The 17847-nt window shown below is 40.5% G+C and overlaps 4 non-coding genes across 4 annotated transcripts; 2 read left to right on the top strand and 2 right to left on the bottom strand.

Moving 5' to 3' along the window:
• Positions 1-976: 976 nt before the first annotated feature.
• On the bottom strand, positions 977-1058 carry TRNAS-CGA (transfer RNA serine (anticodon CGA)). Its single transcript has one exon. It is a non-coding gene; the product is annotated as a tRNA-Ser (tRNA).
• Positions 1059-10016: 8958 nt separating this feature from the next.
• Positions 10017-10090, bottom strand: TRNAT-AGU (transfer RNA threonine (anticodon AGU)). The gene has a single exon. It is a non-coding gene; the product is annotated as a tRNA-Thr (tRNA).
• Positions 10091-12327: 2237 nt separating this feature from the next.
• Positions 12328-12401, top strand: TRNAI-AAU (transfer RNA isoleucine (anticodon AAU)). The gene has a single exon. It is a non-coding gene; the product is annotated as a tRNA-Ile (tRNA).
• A 2988-nt stretch (positions 12402-15389) lies between these two features.
• Positions 15390-15463, top strand: TRNAI-AAU (transfer RNA isoleucine (anticodon AAU)). The gene has a single exon. It is a non-coding gene; the product is annotated as a tRNA-Ile (tRNA).
• The last annotated feature ends 2384 nt before the right edge of the window (positions 15464-17847 follow it).

Genomic DNA, 17847 nt, shown 5'->3' with positions numbered 1-17847 from the left:
CATAACATAGATTTACATAAAATGTTTTCTTTGAAAACAATGGTTAATCTTCACTTATTCTCTGACTATGCGTTGAAAACTTGTTTGGTGCTTAGTATGCAGCTGCTCTCGTTGCTTGAACAAATCTCTATGGACTCAAGTTATCTGTTCACTTTTCCTCACTCTATTTCACATCCTTTCTTACCCAGCTTATATTACTGCCTAGTTTTGAGCTCTTCATTCCTTCTTTTTTTCCCTCAGAATATTCATCTGCCCTCAAAACGCAATAAGGAGACAAGAATTCAACAGAAATATACATTTTAAGAATTTCATTTGACAAAGAAACTTAGAAAACAGAATGGAATTGGCTTAAAAATGTACTTAGCTGTTCAAAGTAGGCAAAATAGCTGAAAATGCAAAAGTGCTCTAAGAGTGGTTTACTACGTTAAGAAGGAGACCAGATTTTTGAAATTCAAGGCAAAGTCAGAAGTTAAAATGTAATATATCCTCTCTGTGCCTCAATTTCCTGGTTTGTATAAAACGCTTGTCTTAAAGAGTGCGTAGCAAATATGATGGAATATTATCTTAAATTTTTATGGCTCTCACCAGCAGCCGCTGATATCAGGACAGACACTGAAGATTGCTGCCTGGGAATGCTTTAAAGAAGCTGCGGCTCTCTATAATCACAAAGATAAACGATTTCCCCAAATTCCAACGTCTCCTCTGTACACTTTGCTGCTGTAATCTCTCTTAACAGATTTAACAACTTCATTTCAACGCAGCCAGTACTTTTGAGCGCGCTCTAAGCCCGGTGAGGACAGTGGGGAGGCTGGGCTCAGGAGGCTCACAATGAAAGGGAATGAAATCTGGCTGCCGCCCACGCTCTTTAAACCTCTTTAAAAACTTGGGTTCTAAATCGAAACTGCAGCCTGAGGGATTTCTGTGAGGCTAGTTGGCACAGCATTACATTTTGCGGAAGCCACATCGAAAACGAGGACGCTGTGAGCAGGATTTGAACCTGCGCGGGGAACCCCCATTGGATTTCGAGTCCAACGCCTTAACCACTCGGCCATCACAGCTCCGGGGCAACGATTCCCTTCATCAGACTAAAGACAAGTATGCATTGTTGCCATGCAAGGTGGAAGAAGGGATAGGACCACGGACTTCTAGGTGTCCCCAAGAAAACCTTCTCCAACTCCAGGCTTGCTTATTTCACTCAGTGGCGATTTCGACTTTTCAGGTATTTAGGCAAAAAAAAATCTTGGCAACATTTTTTAATACTTCAATTTTTCTTTCATTCCACGGATGTGGGGGAATTGTCTTGTTCTACCTACAAAATGTATCTAGATCTGAAAAACTTCTCACCACCCCAACTGCTACAGCCCTGCTCCAAGAAACCTTCATCTCTAACATGGAATATTGCACAAATCTCTTAATAGGTTTCCCTTCTTCCACCTTTTTCATCCCTGCAAAACATTCTATGAAAAGCAGTCTGAGAGATATTTGTGAACCTAAAACACTTTATGGCACAGCTTTGCTCAAAACTGAACCGGCAACTCCTCATTTCATCAGAGTAAATGCCAAAGTCCTCACTGGGCCTACTGGATTGTCTGTGATCTCATTTCTCTGGTTATACTCCTTCTTGCCTACTCTGCTGTCCTTACTACTGACCTTCTTGTTTTACATTGTATATATCAGGCACATTGCTGTTTCAGGGCCTTTGCACTGACTGTTCCCCCTGCTGGTAATACTCTTGCTTTGATATATGTATGACTCAGCCCCTTATCTACTTCAGGTCTTTTCTCAAATATCACCTTATCAGTGAAACACGGCCATAAGTATAAACTCCCCTCATTCCAATGCTTCTCCTCCCCTCATTCCAATGCTTCTCGTCCCCGTTCTTTATTTTTTTCCATATCACTTATGATCATTTGATACACTTTAAAACTAGCTTGTTTATTTTGTGTATTTTCTGTCTTCTCTATGAGAGTGCAAACTCCAATGAGGGCAGAGATTTTTGTCTGTTTACTGCTAGACTCCCAGTACCCAGAGGAATGTCTGGTACATTTATTGAATGGATGACATTCAATAAATGTTTGCTGAAAATGAACGAAATGAGTTTTAATATCCCATTTTGCAGATGAGGAAATGAGATGCAGAGAGGTTATTAAGTTTCCCAGGATCACAACATAATAAAACCAAGACTGAAACCCAGCATTCAGACTTCCTTCCTAAAGATATTTCTGCTCTTCCAGAGATGCCTTAAGGGTTAGGGATGAAGCTGAGGGGGGAGGATAGGGAAGCAGTGTTGGCTGACTTGGGGAAAGAGGAAGAACTATAGAGGTTGGGATGGTTCAAAACAAACAGCTTCCTCCACAAGAACCATGTATTTGACTAGAACTTTTCTGATGCTCACATTCAAAGGCAGCAATCTATATAGTTTGTCTTAGGGAACACTACCTCAACATCAGGACCATTGTTCATACCCATTTGCTTAAATGAAAAAATTCAAGTCTCCTTTTGCTCTGAAATATGCATTTCCCCATTTCCTCCAGGGGAGCAATACCAATAACAAGCATAATGGTTGTGACAGTTATCTCTGGTTACTCTCCATGTCCTCTGAGACTCTTCATATCTGGCTTTCTCTGCCTTCTCCCTAATCTGGTAAAATTGCTTTCATATTCTATGCTCAGTATCACCATCTTAATATCCATGTCTTTCTTGTAGGCCCCTCCTTCTTCTAGAAAACTGCAATAATGTGGAACACTTCAGCCCCAGTCACTCATGGATGCAAATACTGGCTCCAAATTTTACAACTTGGTGATCTTGAGCACTCCTCCACGTCTGCATCTATAAAACAAGTAAATGATTGTCAATAACAACGGCACCTACCCCCTTAGGCTTGCTTGTTAGTTTATATATGAAAAATCAATAACTACTTGATTTAATAGCTGGTAACAAATGGTAGCTATTACTACTGTTCTAGCTCTTTCTTTTCCATTTTTAGTTTCAACAACATAACATGGGAAGGGAATCAGAATATGCCACCCCAAAATATGCCACTTTGGCATAAGGATGGTTTTGAAGGCAACGGAGAAAAAGCAAACACAGGAAGGACTCTCAGTCCTCTTCCTCTCTGTCTAAAAGCAGGGGGTAAATTTCCCTTTGTGAAGATGTTCCCCTCCGCATCCCCCATACCAGAAGGAGGAGAACAACCCTTATCACCAGAGATGGAAAGTCAACACCAAGATGAGTCTGCACACACAAGCCTTACTAAAATAACCCTTATCTTCTATTAGTTTCCCCATGTATTTACCTTCCCAGATTACTGCCTTTGGGAGCCCAAACCCCTCTTTTCTCTGTCTCTACTTCTCTATAACTTATTGCCCTTTGTTAAAACAGTATAAAATCTTTTGAGTCTAACTGCTTCTTTGGGTTTTCACTTCTTTTCTGGGAAGTCTCTGTGCATGTAAAATTAAAATTAAAATATTAACATCAATAAAATTTGTAAACGTTTTCTTTTAGTAGTCTGTCCTTTGTCAGTTTAATTCATAGGTCCCAGCTACAGACCTAAGAGGGTAGGGAAAAAGTTTTTCCTCCCTTACACACGGCAGGTGCAAAGATCAGAGCTTTGCGACTTTGAAGAAAATATACCCACTTCCAATAGGATATTAAGGAATGAACAGGTAATATGGAGCCAGGTGTCCTCATGTTTGAGTCATAACACACACACTAGCTCTACACTTAGGCCAGATAGGCGATCACTGCAAGACTCAGTATCTCAAATTACTGAGATACTGAGTCTTGCAGTGAAATTAGGAAAAGAATACCTTCCTCAGAGAATCATGGTAAGGGTTCAAACTTAACACCAGTATCTACTGAGTGTCTATTTTGTATCAGGTATATGCAAGGCAGTGTGGATTCATTGATGAGCAAAACCAGACACTGCTCTTACCTTCATGCAATTTACTACATTCCAGTGAGAGAAACAGACATTAAGCAAGTTACCACACTGATAAATGTAAAATGTGCAGGGAAAGAGAATACATGATACTATGAGTAATACAGGACGTTCACTTAGGGATTTTAAGGAAGTCTTCCCTGAGAAAGTAATAATCCAGCTGAGATCTAAGCATGAGCAAGAGATAACTAAGCAAGGAGGCAAGCACAAAGCTCTTCAGCTAGAGGGGACATCATGTGCAAAGAGACTGATTACCTGAAGGCCCATGAGTATGGAACACAGACTGCAAGAGACAGTGAGCTGTAACATGAGGGTGGAGAAGTACTTAAGAGTTGGTATTTGGGGCAGTTATACGTAATGTGTTGTATAATATGACATCTACAACGCGTAGTGTGGTCCAGACTCTTAAAATGCTTGTTTCTGCCTCCTCTTGCCTTTATCTAGCCAAAATATCCAGAATATAAGATCTGGTGTGACTTAACCTCGAAGGAAAAACCAGTTAAATTCCCCCAATAAGTTTGAAAGAATTCACCTCAGAAGGATCGTGAGAACCCTCCTAGGGGCTGGTAGGGGCAAATTCGGAGCCCCTGCTTCCCATTCGGAGATCTCAGTCTCTGTCGCCCCCGTGTGGTCACTTCGTGAAGGCACGGATGTTAACTGAGTTGAACGCTTGCAAGACGAAGTAATTACCCTGAAGGTGGGTCAGGAAAGCGGAAGCACCTTCGTTCCTGCGTTATGTCCATTCCAAAAGAAAAACTGTCCTCCTTAATGGTTTTTAGCAAAATATATCATGAAATACACACAAGCAAGTCACCAAACTTCTCAACCCTTTCTTATTTCCGGGAAATCCCTCAAACTGCCCGAATACCTAACTGATTTCAGAAATGGTCAGGATCCTTCCTTTCATCCGGGACGGTCTCCGCCTGAGCTGGATGCCAGATGCTGAGTTTTAGGAGAACGTTGCGTTGATTCCGCTGAAGAAAAGGAATCAACGACAAGCGAAGGCCCCGAGTCCGCCCTGAGCCTGGGGGTGGAGTGGGGGGAGGGGGCGGATCCGGCATTTCCCCCTGCGGGGGGACACCCACTGGAGTTGAATAGATCAATCCCACCGAGAAGCAGACCCAGAGGATCTTCCTGGGGTGGTGGGAACGGAGGGGAAGGAGCGGTCCCGAAAATGCAGGCAAGAGTCGCCTTTCTCCAGTGCAGATACCCAGGGGGTTCTTGAGGGCAGGGATCTTCTCTTATTCAACCCCCGACCCCTACCCCTCCCCACAACTCTTCTTCCCCATCTACGCCTGATGACTTTTGGAACTACTGGATGGTACTAACAGGAATAAGCATAACTGGACAGTTGGGCGGTCGCTGCTCAGTTTCGAAGTGGAGCACTTTTCTTCCTCTGAAGTTCAGGAGAAAGTCACTTTGCAGAAAACCCACACGTCCAAGGGAGCCAGTGTCTCCCGCGCAGCGCAGGCGGGGTCTTGTGCAGCGGGTGTCTCCTCGGGTCGACACCATTTGGGCCTCTCGGCCCTTCCAGCCAGAGGACGCCGAGCGCAGGAGGAGAAAGAGCGGCCCGCGACCTGCGCGGGAGGGGAGGCGGGGAGACCCGGGCTTCAGCGCAGGTGGCGTCGGGACGGCTTTTCATTTTAAACCCCTGGACTTCAAAAGAAGCGCAAATGTCTGTGTATGTTTTGAAGTCTGGCACCACCAAAAGGAAGTACGGGTTTCGTGCTGAAATGGGAAACAACTCAGAAGTAAGAGTAGGGAAACCCAGACCTGTTTCCGCCCGGTTTAGAATCGGTGACCTTTCGCGTGTCAAGCGAACGTGATAACCACAACACTACGGAAACTGGACACGGAATAGAAACAGGTGAAGGTACTCCTTGATGCACTAGGTCTCTGAAATTTTTCCATTTTTTGAAATCAACGATATTATACATGAATAGAAATGCGTTTACCAACTATATCTACCACAATGTTCAGAAGAAGCCTGTTCGAACAGCCAAAAAAACTGGAATGCCCTTGAAGGCTTCCCAGAGAAAATGACACCAAATCTAAGACTTCATAGATGAAAAGAAGTATGGTGGTTGTAGAGAGGTAGAAAGGGAATTTTGTTACCGAGAACTGAATGAAGTGGGAATAGTTCGTGGAGTGGAGCGGGAGTGGGAATCCAAGAATTTGAAGCAAAGCATGGAAAGAAATGAGACTAAATGGAAATATATGAGCCAGATCAGAGGGAAGAGGGATGTGCCTTCCAAAGAGGGGAAGGTAGATTTCAATCCGAATATGATGAGAGATTGGAGACTAACCTTTAATTCTTGGCGTATAGACGTTATCACTGAAGGGTTTTGTGTTTTTTTTAATCAAAGTGTAATTTACATACATTAAAATGCTCTAATCTTAAGGGTACTTATAGCTCAATGGGGAAAAAAATGTGACAACAACTCATTGATTCAATAAGCTCAGCAAATAACAACCAAGATAAACATAAAGAAAACTATAACTAGCCAAATTATGTTGAAATTCTTGAAAAACAAAGATAAAAACATCTTAAAAGAAGCTGGAGAGAAACGATACTCCATGTTAGATTAAACAAAGATTAAGTGGAATAGCAAATATTAATTCAAAGAAAGGTAGAAAAGGAGAAACAGAGAACAAGTAGGACAAATGGAAAACAAATTATGATGACCAACTTAAACCCAAATATAAATAATTGCATTTAATGTAAATGGAATAAACAATTAAAAGGCAGAAATTGGCAGGCTAAATAGTAAAATAAAACAAAGAAAAACAAGAGGTCTCTGTGTCCTGCTTACAAGAGGTACACTTGAAAAATAAGACAACAGATTGAAAGTAAAGTGACGGGGAAAGATAAACTATGAAAACATCAACCATTAGAAAGCTGGTGTGGGTATACAATATGAGACAGAGTAGACATCAACGTAAAAATTCATACCAAAGATAAAGAGGAACATTTCATAATGATAAAATCAGCAAGAAGACATATTAATTCTTATATGAAGCAAAACTGAGAACACTAAAACAAGAACTACAGTAAGCACAATCATGGTTGGTGATTTTAAAGACCACTTTGAGCAGCTGATGAGAAACTGACAGAAAAGGGGAAGTAAGTAGGGATAGAGAAGACGAACCATAGCTAGTAACCAGTCAACTTGACCTAATAGACATTTAGACTACACCCAACTACTGCAGAATTCACATTATTTTCATATTAAAATATGAAAGGTGCATATTAAAAACTGCATATTAAAAATTAAGAAGTGCATATTAAAAGTGCATATTAAAAATTCACCAAAACAAACAAGTGCCATCAAACAAGTCTCAATAAATTTTAAAGGACTAAAACTATTTTTTAAATGTTTTCTGACAATAACAGAATTAAACTAGAAGTCAATAACAAAAAGATAATTAGAAAATTCTAATACTGGGAAGCAAGCATTACACTTCTAAACGAAGTATAAGTACAATGGAAACTAGAAAATACTTTGAACTGAAAGAATGGAAATACAGCATGCAACTAAGCAGTGCTTAGAGGGAGATATATAGGTTTAAATGCATATATTAGAAAAAGAAGAAAGGTTTAAGATTGGGAAATTTTAAGGAGGAAATGATGTTTTGTATTTTAAGCCAGAGATTTTGGTCTGCTGTGTTGAGAATGGCTTTAGATGGCCAGTCTTGGAGACAGGGAGAACAGGAAGAGGCTGTTGTAGATTGTGGTGAAGAAGAGATATTGAAGATCCAAATAGGAGCCAACAGATGAACAGAAGGGAAGAACATCTCACATATGCTGAAGGTAAAATCAGGAAGACTTTGAGATAATTTGATTGGTCGGGTAAGGCAGTGGGAGGAGTCAAGTTTAACCACAGATTTCCAGTGGGATTGATGATCAGTTGAGCTCATGGTGTACTGTGCTAGTGGTACTCACGTGAAATGCAGGTGGCAACGGAAATATGAGTTTGATATTAGGGAGAGACCTGTTTCAGACATGGATATTTTGAAAGATCAGCTCCAGGCAGGCAGCCAAGGAAGGGTCAGCTCCAGAGACTCCACAACGGAGACAAGATGTAAATGTCAGCCTTGGAGAGTGCCAAGTGCTTTCAATTTTTCCATGTGTGATCGTGGTTTAGGTGCAAGGCTCAGAGAACTTTAAACTTAACAATGTGTGGATGTTCAAGACTCCTAAGTTTGGTGTGCTGCCTGTGTGGAATTGTACACACAGAAAAGAAAGTATGATAACAGGAAACAAGGACAGTTGAATCCAGAAGATCTCAGTTGAGTCTGCAGAGTAACAATGTTTGGAAGTAGTTTTCCATAGTGTAGTCGTTATTATATTCATTTCACACACCTAAGTGTGTGGGCACCAAATGGAAACACTTCTTAATCATTTCTCTACTCCAACATTTTCCATCATCACCGTGCCTTACCTTCCACCTTTTTAAGGGACTTTCCATTCGAATCGGTTCACCAAACTTTATCCAGTGCCCAACATGAGAAATGAATACCTGGCCATGAAGAAGAAAGAACCACACAGCTGGCCTAAGACAACGTCAGGCCTACATTGAGAGCACAAAAGTGGAGCTGTCCATTTGAGGATCCTAAGCCAGGACACATTTAATGGGGGAGGAAGTTTGAATGAAGAATCATTTAGGTCAAGAATGAAATAGCATTTCAGTTAGAGAGAAGTCCCTTTAACAAAGATACGATTGTGAATGTCCATGATTTGTTTAAAGCTGTTTTATAGAATAACAATAGTTTTATCATTTAGTACTATTAAGTAGTCAACATTTCTGGAGGTACAGAATATTACTGATTAGTTTCAATTCCATTTTAAGGGGTTCTTTAAAATGTCAGTCCTCTGACACATTTGCATACCTGATGCTCAACAAAGGTGTAATTAATCTGTTGGCCCATGACAGTGAGAAGCAAGGAGGTACTTAGGGTGCAATCGTTGCTTGTAGAATTCTGTGCACATTCCTAAGTATGGGGGAGTGGGCATTTGTAGAGTCTGACAAATTATTTTAAGATATATCTTAGAATGCCAAAAGAAACTGCAGATAAAACAGAAACACATTTGCTTTTAGGATTTGATGTGTTTTTCAGAACTTTTATGTAAAAATCTGTCTAGAGAAGAGTCTAAGACTTCAGACCTCAAAATGCTTTTTTCATCTGTCTCCAAACTCTTGTTAGATGCTTTATATGTTTAGTCACTAACCATTTTTCTCTTAAGATGACATCACATTCTTCTCTTTTCAAAAATTTCAGTGATGTCCTAGAGTCCAGAATCACTTAAAAAGTAGAAACAGCTATTACAGTACTCAATTTAAAGTTTAAATTAGGTTTTTTTAGCCCTTTCTTTAATTTTTTCCCCTTACCTTCCTTTAGAATAGAGTTAAGAGCAAAAATGCAAGGGAAAATTGCAGGTTTACTAGGAGAAATGGTGAGTAGCAAGAATGATTCAATGGTAGAGGATTTAAACTCACCCCCTTTGACCATGGGTCTCTGTCTTCAGTGCACTATCCATTGTCCCTCAAAGGTACTTGATAAATACTTCTACTTATTACCTTGAAATTAGAAAAGCCATTAGCCATTTAATGGTCCATTGTAAAAAAAAAAAAAATTGAGTGCCAACTCTATTCCAAGTGTGTTTGAGTCTGCAAAAATAATTAAACCTCTCAGTAATCAGGCAAATCCAAAGGATATCTGAAAGGGCATGTATTTAAAGCTGTTGAATCTCCATCACTTGATTCAAACACTTGGATAAAGGGGCAAACCTCTGCTAGGCTAGGCTGCCTATCCACTGCTAATATCATGATTCGGACAAATATTCAGAATCCTTAAATTACTCTTGGTATGTGTATTGGGAATGCTTCTCCGGGTATTATTCGACCTTCTACCTCTGTCCTCTTCTACAAGTACCCCATTTTGCCCAAGCAAAGCTTAAGTCCTGACTATTGGAAGATTCATCCGGTGTCAATTCAGGTTGGTTTCTACTCACCTAGAGAAAAATATTTTCTATCACGTTAAATCGCAAAAACCCAGAGCTCAGCAGGGTAAGAGTAGGCACCGCTGGGACTTGAACCCAGGATCTCCTGTTTACTAGACAGGTGCTTTAACCAGCTAAGCCACAGAGCCTCACTCACTGTAGTATCTGGTTACATATCATTTGAAAACAATTTTACACATCTCTGCTCTAATGAGTCTAGTAACTGGTTTACCAGGTGATTAAAAAAAAGGCACCTTGTCTCAGTCAAAACTAAGGAAAACATGTTCTTTTAGAAGAATAAATACAGGGGCTAGATTAAGATGACTATCTCCTCTTGGGAAATTGTTCCAGCGTGGACACCACTAGATTCACTAGACTGTAGACTCTGGCAACAGGGGTCAAATACTTTTGTCCCAAGAGAAAAAATGAAATGGCTTTCTATTAACCAGCATTTTGTTTAAACCACGCCTGCTGTCTTCTCTGTTAGTGTGTTGAGGCGTTACTGGTCAAAGATTAGCACATGTCTGACACATGGTTGCTGAAAGAACTGTGTGTGTTGCGCCTGTCAAATCATCCTTGGGATGGCAGCACTTATTTCTCCACTTCAGGAATGTTGACTTCTGATGGCTTACTACTGGGTTGGTCTCTGTGCACTGTCCTCAAGGGAAAAGAGGCACCTTGCTCAAAGTTATACCTGCCCCTGGGTGCAGCTCAAATCCAGCCTCAGTTCAGAACATTACTGAAGGGCCATTTCAGGTTCAGATATCCCAGTGAGATCAGCTGAGGCCTCTGTTACAACAGCAAGTTCAACTTCTGCCTCTTCCTAATCCTGCTTCCCTCACCCTCTCATTGCTGTTGATTCTAAGAGTGTTCCCAGTAAAACTCCTGCACACAAATCTCCATCTCAATGTCTATTTTCCAGGGAACTGACCTATGACCAAAAGCAAGTGACTGTAGCCTACTATCAAAGTAAGTCTGAATGTGGCCCAGATTTTCAAAAATCACTTAACCATACCAAGTACCCTAGTAAAACAAGAATGGTAGATACTACTAATAATATTCTGCTCTACAAACTTTCAAAATTTTCACCACAGAACAAAGCAAATGAAGACACCTGCAAGTTGATTTGGAAGATGTACAAATTTACTGAAAGGTGCTAAAGAACCAGAAGAATCATTTACATTTATGATATTAAAAGCAAAGGATTGAAATGGAAAGTTAGAAAATAAATGGCAAATTTAGCTAGTCAAAGGATATGATTCTCATTTCTAGGGGGAAAAAAACCTGTGAATACCAAATACTAAACACTTTATATACTAGCAGTGCATATCCAAAAGGAAACTATGTAATATTTATAGATATATATGCACACATGTACTTATAAATGGCGGGAGAGAGCATGAAGAAGGCTTTTTACAATGTACACAGGTCAATTAACTTCTGAAAAATACTACTACCCCTAACTTAACAGAAACAGTCGTGGTGGGAAGGAGGGAAGAAGTAGAACCCAGCAAAGAGAGCAGAGGGTGACTCAGGAATTAGCTGCTCTACTGGCCCCTCCCTGGGTTGACACCTGCCCTCAGGTGGATCAGGGTGCACTTTGTCCTGGAAAGGGTGCATTTCTCAATTATGCCTCTCGAAGGAGGTTTCCAGCCTCTTTCCACTGAGTTGCCCAACTGGGGCCTCGGCTCCTCCTTCCCTTTCAGATCCCAACGTTCGTCTCAGGTCCAGATAACTGACCTGACCCCTGACACGTCCTGGCTTCGACATCCCTTGTCTTTGGTTCTACCCAAGGACGTGGCCGGTCAGATGCTCTTGAGAAGCCATCCGCAAGGTTCTTTCCCTCCCGCGGACCCCAGCCGCTCAAGTGTTCGATGACCAGCACTGCAGCACCAAGGCCGTGACTCTCTCCTTCGGGAGAGGGAGGCCCGAAAGCGCAGCTGAAGACTCAGGGTCGCGGTGACCGCGGAAGGACCCCGGGGCCAGGTGGCTACAGGGTGCAGGTTCCCGGGTCCCGAGGCTTCCAAGAGAAGCTGACCTGCCTGAAATGGTCTCCAGGAGCAGAGAGGAATCTGGATCCCGCGCGCATGAGCCGAGTCCTTCGAGGTCTGTGGCGGCTCAATGGTCAGTTCCGTGATCCACCCGTCGCGGTCTCAGGAAGCCCTGCCTGGGGACGTTGGCCTGAGTCTTCTCGGGCCAGAATCCGATGTTTGAGAAAGATTAAGTTTTCCCGGAAGAAGGACACTTCTTTGAGACAGAATAAGAAGCTTTTTCCTCCCTCCTCATCCATTTCCCCGGCCAAAGAAGCATCTCTCTTCCCAGCGTAAGCTGCAAGACAATGCTGTTTAAGTATCGCTGGTAATTTGAAGAAAACGAATCTTGCTCCGGCCGGTTAGCTCAGTTGGTTAGAGCGTGGTGCTAATAACGCCAAGGTCGCGGGTTCGATCCCCGTACGGGCCAAACCTCTTTGACCTTTTCTATCTCCCAAAAGAGATACTGCATAGAGGAAGAGTGTCTGAACGTAGTAGGACTATCACATTTCCTTCTAACTTCCTTGCTAAGGGGTTCTAGAACGTTGCTTGGGCGGAGTAAACAGACCCCCCCCCCCAACCCCGCCCAAGACCTGGTACCTCTTCTAGGCTCCAGGCACTTCTCCAACTCACAAAGCACAACAGTAGTAGAAACCTGCAGGTAAAAGGTACAACAGAGGGCCATTCTTTATTTCATTTTGTTTTGTTTTCCTGTAAGGAAACTATTTCTTGGAGAAAAAACTGGGTTATTTGATTGCTTCCTCCGAAAACAAATTGTAAAACCACCCATTCTTCATACTGCTCCCTCTGGGTCATTCTGTACTCCCCCGTTCCTTCTAAGAGAAAACAAGATTTAAAAATAGAAAAATTGTCCAAAACTTAAGTAGAAAAAATGACAAAAGATCTTTGTTTTATACACTCTGCACATTTATACCAACATGAAAGGTATACATAACTTTAAACATTTTAAATTTTGTTTTTCTTGCATAAATAAGACATTCACATGTTTAAAAAAGCAGAAACTAAAAATAGATACATTGGAAAGTTTCCCTTCCATTCTTACCCTCCACCAGCCCACTTCTCACCATCACCTCCCATAGGTAAAGTCTGTCCTTAATTTTTCATTTATCCTTATTGGTTTTCTTTATGCATATACAAGTAAACATGTATATTGATTGTTATTTTTTCTTGTTTTTCCACACGAAAGATAGCATCATTATTTATTCACTGTTTTGCATTTGCATTTTTCTCTTAATATATATTGGATGTCCCAAATTGCACTTTCAACTTTGTACACTGTCAGATCAGAGTTTATTTTAAAATGAGTTGGTCCTGCCAGCCAGAAGTTGACTGACTCTGCAAACTTCTTAACCATTGTACAAAGTGTAGGCTTTTCCAACCCAAAGAAGGAGGTGGTGGAGATGATATCCTTAATTTTCTCTTATAATTTGAAAAAAAGCACTTTCTTAAGCCATATAATGTTCAAAGAGGTTTGAATATGGGCTCCCAAGCTGCTCAATAATCAAAGAAAATTAGATATAATTTCAACAAATATTTATTGATCTCTCTCTCACTTTTCAGTATGGCAATTTATTGTCCTTCATGAAAAGATATGAAGGAAATATAGCTAATTGACAAATTAGAGTACAAAAAAAGTGTGTGCATGAATATGATCTCTTTTTAAAAAAACTACACTGCAACTAACTCTCAAATGGTTCAGGGGGAAAAAATGAGTACATATGAAGAGAGAACAAAAAACCAAACAAATGTAGAAAATGTGTTAACAATTGCTGAAAATGGATATAGAGTATATAGGAGTTCTTTGTATTATTTTTGCACTTCTTCTGTAAGTCTGACATTATATATATATATTTAGAACCTTAAAAGTGTAAACTCAAGGAGAATGTGTACACACATATATTAAAGGACATTCAACAAATGTGCTGAATAGTAATTCCCTCCAGATGGCGGAATTTATGGACCATATTTATTTTCTTCTTTTTGTTTAGCCACACCTTCTAAATTTTCTACAACGAACCTTTATATATAATTGTATAATATAAAAAGAAAAAAAAACTTCAGAGAAAAACAAAGAGGGAGAAAAAAATCAGTCAGTCTCTAGGGTGTTTGCTCTCAATATACCTCCTTTCCTTATTGGGGAACCAAGAAGAGGGAGTGAATTACTAAATAATAGAGTAAAATTCCTAGAAAGAATTACCCTGCCATAATAATGCAGTGCACATGGCTGATGCTCAGAGTTCCTTACCTGGGATAGGACTTTTCAGGTCCATGTTACATATTCAGTATTAGTGGTGAGATTAATATTAATTGAAAATTGAAGCAATTAATACCCTAGGGTATAAATCAAGATGCTATGAATTTGGTTATTTGAATAGGGGGGTCCTCAGAATATAGTAATCCAGCAACAAAATGATGAACATGATTTTAAGAAGCAGTTTAGTGTCTTAGTTAAAAGGAAGTTCTCTAGAGCTAAATGATCAGAATGCTGACTCTAAATTCTGTCCTCGGTTATTTGTAAAATGAGCATGATTATAATACCCACCTCATAAGTTAGTTGTTATGTTTAAATATGTTAATTCATTTAAAACACGGAAATAGTGCCTGGTACATATGTCTAAATAGTAAATATTGAAAAACCAGAACTGCAGTATAGCATAGCAATTCTGGGATCAACCTTAAAAAGCAGGTCTATTTTATTCTTACAACACTACATTCATTCCCAAATTCAATGTATATTCTTTTCTACCTGTCCTAAGAATCAGCTGACTTTTCTCACCTCAGATCTAGTTCCTCTTTTGTTCATGCAAAGTTTTGTTCATTACTATTTCCTGGGTTCATTTTAGAGCTTTTTCACGATGAGTTTTTTCCTAGCTTAGCCTCATTATCAAGGTCATATGCCTTTTGTTTATCACAAGCATTACATTTCCATTATTTCCTTGTGGAAGGAAGCTTTTAATTTTTGCTCAGGGATGGATGGATGGATTGCTTTAAATTAGCTGTTCTTTAAAAATACTGCTCTATTCCTTCCAACCACTCATTCTTCTCATTCCCAAAGAGTCTGCAGGTTGGAAGACTCTTTTCCCATCTATCATCCTTTACTGTGGTCTCCAAGATGCAAATACATCTAAGTCTTTACAATCGAATGTTTCAATTTGCCATTTTCATTACAAGTGGTTTTTGTACTTGTTACAAAAGAATTTGCATTGGTTCCAAGAAAGGATTTCCTGAAAGACAATGTTCATTCTTGACCAAGACAGAGCTTTCTTCTTTACTTTCTTTTTTAACGAAAGTGGGCCCGGTGGAAATACGACTGATGAAATTCCTGTTAGTGGTAAAGAAATTTCACGAAGTCAACGCTATTGAAAATATTAACGAAGACCCTCGGAAGTTATACGTTGGCCTGTTAGCTCAGTTGGTTAGAGCGTGGTGCTAATAACGCCAAGGTTGTGGGTTCGATCCCCATATGGTCCAATTCTGATGCCCCCGCGACAACCTGGGACAAAGTTTTCTTTGCTCATGATTCAAAAGGAAATCATAACTTCTTACAATCATGAAAGTTTGATTATGACAATTTAGCTCCCTTCCCTACCTCTGAACTGATAATAGCCAGCAGGGGAACACCTTTGCTTATTGGTTTAAACCTAAATTTATAAATCAATCGCCTATAAAGGCACAGGACATAACATATTTATCATAGACTAATCATGAATTGCCCCTGGAACTTAAAATGGGGGTAGAATCTCCTGAGTTATCCAGTTTATGTGCATGAGTAGTGCATATCTGAACAAAATCAGAATTATATTAAGAAGGAAAAAGGGTGAAATGGATACCAGGTAGCAACTGTGACCAGTAGTATAGACTGGCTTCCTCTACACTTCTGCCACCCCATTGTAGTGTGCCTCCGATACACTGGGCCTGCAGCAGTAAAAGCTACATTTCTCAGACCTCCTTGTCACCAGGATTCCCTGTGTCACGTAGCTTTGGCTGAGCAGACATACTCGTGCGAGACTTTGGAGAAATGAATATTGTGAGATAAAGCCTGGATAGCTCTTCTGGCATATGTCGGTCTAAATAAAGAGGTAAACTGAGGCAAGTTCAAAGGACCAGAAATTGAGTTTATTTGGGAATAGCAGAGGAATTGCAATTCAAGAAACGCATCATGTAGCAAGCCACGGGTGGGTCTGTTGAGGGTTTGGGGTGGCTGTATTTACGGGCAAGGAGTGTAAAGGGGGGGGGGGAAGTCCAGCCAGATTAGCGGCTATCCATGGATCAGGAGATAAGTCTCTGTCTTCTGTAAATCAGGCATTTAGGGGAAATCAGCCCCTCAGTTCTTACCTTCCATTCTTCTGAGGGTGCATGTGTGAGATTCTCTATTTCATATCCTCTGGTTCAATTTTAAATTGAAATCCTTTCACACGTGCGTGGTTGTTGGGATATTTTAGTTTACCTGCAGCTACTGTCTAGGATTTTGTGGAACCAGAAGTGGCAGCAGTAAGATTTCTACCGAAGCATTTTCATGGCTGGGTGCTTCTGACAGTGTAGTATCCACACTTGATTCTGGTCTCCAAGAAACTCTGTAAACTCAAAAGAAATCCCTTTTAATTTTACCTAATTAGAGTGGATTCTATTTTCTGAAACTAAGAACACTGATTAGCTATCAACATTGACGGCTGCAGTTGTGGTAAAGATAAATGGTGGGAAATAAAGGCCAAAAAAATCCAGTTAAAAAAGCTGTGGTCCATATTTGAGGTAAAGTAAAACTTCAAGGAGTTTAGGCAATTGATGGAGTATAAGAGAAGGCCTTGACATTGGGAACGCTGTAAATGACTTCTGACTTTTTAGCTGGCTTTTGCACAGTGAGGCTTACCCATCATAGATCAGCCTACAGATCCTACTCCTTCATGGACCTTGATCGTTTTACTCATCCATCTGATTGACAGACACCAGATTTCTCTCTTTTCTTTCCTGTGCTATCCCACAGCCATGATAATCTTTTCTCTTTACCCATTCCACTGATTATGATCCTTGTTTCTCTTTTTATATCTCTGTCCTTGTCCACATTCCTTGATTTTCTTTTTGCCCCACTACTCCATCCTAGTACCATTACCCACCATTACCACTATCTGAGAGACCTTCACATTCCTACCTCTTTCCTACCGTCCTACTCTTTCATTCACATAAACTTCATACCCAGATATCAGCTTTCCCAAGACAGCTTTCCCAGACCAGGCCTGTTGGAAGTTTGTCGCCAAACCTTTGATGATAACATAATGCTTCAGATGATCTATGTCTATGGAATTGATAACATATGGACCTTAGATGCTTTTATCTAAGAGATATCTAAGAGATATCTTTTAGCTAAGAGATATCTTTTAGCTAAGAGAGTTCTCCCTCCAGCCCCTCCTTGTTACTCACCTGTGACCTCAACAGGTTTCCAATCTGCACACAAAATAGGCAAAGAGTTTGCTTTTATGGAGCTTTCATTCTAGTGGGAGAGACAAACAAGTAAACAAATGAAGGATCAAGATAATTCTGAATAGTGGTAGGTGTATTATACTTATGAGAAAATAAGACAGGGTGGTATGATGGAGAAGACTGGGTGGAAAGCTATTTTAGATGGGGTGGCCAGGGAAGGGCACTCTGCAGAGGTCACTTTCAAGCTGATAAGGGAATGTGGAAAAAGTCAGCCATGAATGATTTGAGGCAAAGCACTGGAAGCTAAGGCACAGCAACTCCAAAGGCCCTAAAACCGAATGACCTTGCAATGCTGTAGGGACAGATGGCCAGTGTGGCTGAAGAAAGCTGGTAAGGGAAAGGATCTAGTACTCTGGCTTTCCCTGCTCATATAAGTCTTG

The sequence above is a fragment of the Eschrichtius robustus genome, chromosome 12, assembly GCF_028021215.1.
Source record: "Eschrichtius robustus isolate mEscRob2 chromosome 12, mEscRob2.pri, whole genome shotgun sequence".
In the NCBI taxonomy this organism is placed as follows: Eukaryota; Metazoa; Chordata; class Mammalia; order Artiodactyla; family Eschrichtiidae; genus Eschrichtius; species Eschrichtius robustus.
This window is presented reverse-complemented; position numbering and strand designations above follow the sequence as displayed.